At 54.0% G+C, this 3,498-nt stretch overlaps 1 protein-coding gene across 1 annotated transcript in view; it reads right to left on the reverse strand.

Annotated features, from left to right (window-relative positions):
* ZSCAN10 (zinc finger and SCAN domain containing 10) overlaps positions 1-2,295 on the reverse strand; it is a 12,608-nt gene extending 10,313 nt beyond the window's left edge. Inside the window, exon 1 of the mRNA XM_017863856.1 lies at positions 2,167-2,295. The gene's annotated coding sequence lies outside the window, so the exon portion shown is untranslated. The remainder of the gene's footprint in view (positions 1-2,166) is intronic.
* Between the last annotated feature and the right edge of the window lie 1,203 nt (positions 2,296-3,498).

Below are 3,498 nucleotides of genomic sequence, written 5' to 3' on the forward strand. Positions count from 1 at the left end.
AGAGGTTGCAGTGAGCTGAGATTGCACTACTACACTCCAGCCTGGGCAACAGAATGAGACTCTGGATCAAAAAAAAAAAAAAGGTAACCCAGCCTTGGGCAGCTTCTCCCTGGTGACGATGGCCTAGTTGAGAGTCTTGGACAGTTCGGTGTACCCACTTAATATGAGCCTGAGGGTTCTCTGAACCTCCTTCTCAGGTGGGGTGTGCGTTGTGGTACAGAATGGGGGATTTTAAGCTTAGCTGCTGAGAAGGAGGAGGAGGTGATGCTAGAACATGACCCATCTCTCCCAACCTCCCCGCAACACACAGTATCTTCCAAGCCCCTCACCCCCACCCCGTCTCCCCTCCATCTCCCAACCTCAGCTACCTGGGGAAGGACTCCGACAAAATGGAATGGGAAGTTCCCTGCCCCCGTCCCATCCCATCCCATCCAGGTGTTGAGATGCTTCCTAGCGTTAACCCTTAAGCTCCCAGTTTGGGAGCTGGATGGGGACAGGGTGGGGCCAGATAAATGAAGACAAAGTGAGAAATCCAGATTTCAACCCCTGCATGTGTGAGAGTGTAACCACCCCCGAGCCAGAACTAGGCTTTCCTGCTCTCTCCACTCCAGGCAGCCCCCATCCCCCCAACCCGTCTCTCCCCACTAGGGCAATGCAGTGCCTCAATCACAGATGAATGTATTTCTCTGCCTGGCCTGGGAGTAGGAGCTGTGACTAGTTCAATGAGTGTTCATCCAGCACTTGAAGTTACTTCAATGTCTATTAGCAGAAATTAGGAAATAGCAATGATTCTGGCCATCTCAAAGGAAAGCGCGTAACAACGTTAGGGCAGAAAAGGTCTGTGATGAATGATCAGAAAAATGATGTTGTGAGGCTGGATGCGGTGGCTCATGCCTATAATCCCAGCATTTTGGGTGACCGAGGCAGAAGGATCACTTGAACCCGGGAGGTCAAAGCTGCAGTGAGACATGTTCGCGCCACTGCACACCAGCCTGGACAAAAGGGGAAGACCCTGTCTCAAAAAAAAAAAAAAAGAAAAAAAGAAAAAAAGAAAGAAAAGAAAGAAAAAAAAAAAGAAAAGAAAAGTGAGGGGAGGGGAGAGAAAATGGGATTGTGTTTCACTGGTTTTTAGTAGCATGCACAAAATAACAAGAAAACCAATCACTGCTCATCCACTGCCCTGCAGGAGAAGTAGGCAGGTACTGAGTGTCCAGCGATTAGGCTGATTTCATCCCGGTCCAGCCCATGCACTAAACAATCATTTCTCCCTTTGCCAAGGGCAAAGTTGCACTTGGTGACATGCTCAGGGTCATACCAGCTGGAGCCAAGATTTGCTTTAGGCTGAGAACATAGGTCTAGAACACAGTGCCAAAGCTCTGAAATGGAAAAGGAACTGATCTCCACCTGCTCTGTGCCATTTTCCTAGCCTTAACTGAAATACCACAGCATGAAACAGAAAAAAAATAAGAGGATTCCAAATTTCAGCCCTCAGGCCGAGTCACACAGGGAGGCCGGAATCTCCAGGTGAGGTCTCTCCAAAAGGTTTCAAAGAGGTGGAATTCGAGACAAGTTGGCTTCAGAGAATTTCTCCCTCCCCCCAAATCTCCAGGACAAAAGCTCTGTTAATATGCACCTCTGTTGGGGGTGGGCTGGGTAGGGAAGCAGGCGGAGGCTCTACAGCCACCATCCAACATTTGACCAGCTTAATTTGGAGCCCAGGGTGGAGGTGCTGCCATGAGACCCATCCAGGTCATGTGAGAGCCCAGAGTTGGGGAAGGGGGCAAAGGTGGGGTCCGCGGCCGGGAACACCCCCTTTCTCCCTGGACACAGCTGGCAGCTGCCTGATTTGTTGTTTGTTGGTGGGCTTCCCTCCGTGTGCTGAGCTTAGTGGACAAGGCCCATCAGTCCACCTGGGAGCATATGAAGTCGGCCTTCTTCAGTGTCACAGGAAGTTCTGCGATCTCCCTCCTCCCCAACGCCCCCATCGCAACAGGTCCACCAAGCTGGCTGGCACAAGGCTCCCCAGCAGACCCTCTACATCCTCCCAAGGCTCTTCCAGCCCCCACCCCAGCACCAAGGCCTGGAGCCTCCCCTGCGCTCTCCAAGCTGCTGTGAACTCCTAGCACCCGTTCTGGCAGCCCGCACCCCGGCCTCCCTCCAACTCACCACTCGGAGTCCCCACTACACAGGCAGAGATGCTGGGGGCGTTCTCTGAGGACTCCAGGGCCAAAGCCAGCCTCCGCCAGCCTGGGGAAGGGCTCTGGGAAAATGGAACAGGAAGTTCCTTGCCCCAGTCCCATCCCATCCAGGTGATGAGGGGCTTCCTAGAGTTAACCCTTAAGCTCCCAGTTTGGGAGCGGGATGGGAAGAGGGCGGGGCCAGGGACATGAAGACAAAGTGAGAAATCCAGATTTCAATCCCAGCATGTGTGAGAGTGTAACCATCCCCCAAGCCAGAACTACCACCTCCCAAATGAAGACTGGCCTGGTGCCCCTTGCAGGTCTGCCCATCTTTCTTTTGGGCTAAGAGCTGCCATTTTTAAATGCCCACAGTGTGTTGGTTTCTTTGCTAGGCTTTTCATTCACGTGACTACTCTTTGCAATGGCCTCCTGTGTGCCAGGCACTGTTACAAAGCAGGGGCTAAGGACACAGAGAGAAACTGGAAGAATAAGGCCCTACTCTCAGGGGCTTACATTTTAGGGCAAAGGTGCAGCGACAGTGCCAGGAAAAAATGGAACAGGAGGATGTGATGGGGCAGAGGCTGCTCCATCTACACGGTCACCTAAAGTCCTCCCGAGTCCTGCCAGGTGGTTTTGTCCCAACTTTACCGATGACGAAGCAAGGGCTCCCCGGGCGGGAAGTGACCTCACCAACAGCGTTTGGGCCCAAACCAATTCCTTCCCTGTGCTTAAGGTGCCTTCTTGGGTTCTGCTCTTGGCTGCAGCTGGTGCCTTCCTGAGCGTTCAGAGCCCCCGGGGAGTCAGGACCACCTCTCAGGTGTTGGCCGTTTCCCCGGCCAAGACCCCTCGGTCCGTTGGGGCCTGGACCCGCCTGACTGGCTCATCTGCCGGGTCTTTGTTTTCCTGCACTTAACATCTGAGTTCATCCTGTTCTTATTCCAGTTGTCTAGTGCTCCCTGCGCACGACGGTCTTTCTCCTTGGTGTGCTCTGCATTCCCCGCGTCCAGCGCCTCGCGCTTCCAGTCGCGGGCTCCTCCCACACCATAGTTTGTCCAGAGGCCCGGCTAGAAAAACCCGCCCCCAGGGAAGTGGGCCCGAAGGCCAAGGGGCGGGGCGGGACGAGATTCTGTAGGGCCGGAGGGGGCGTGTCCGGGGCGGGGTGGGGTGCTGTAGCGCCGGAGCGGGTGTGGCCTTGGCGGGACCAGGCAACCACTAGAGGCTCGGAAGCGAGAGGCGTGGAGACTCACTCATCACACCTGGTTAATTTTTTTTTTTTTTTTTGTATTTTTAGTAGAGACAGGGGTTTGCCATGTTGGGC

This window comes from Rhinopithecus bieti, unplaced genomic scaffold (assembly GCF_001698545.2).
Source record: "Rhinopithecus bieti isolate Rb0 unplaced genomic scaffold, ASM169854v2 scaffold_72735, whole genome shotgun sequence".
Taxonomy (NCBI): Eukaryota; Metazoa; Chordata; class Mammalia; order Primates; family Cercopithecidae; genus Rhinopithecus; species Rhinopithecus bieti.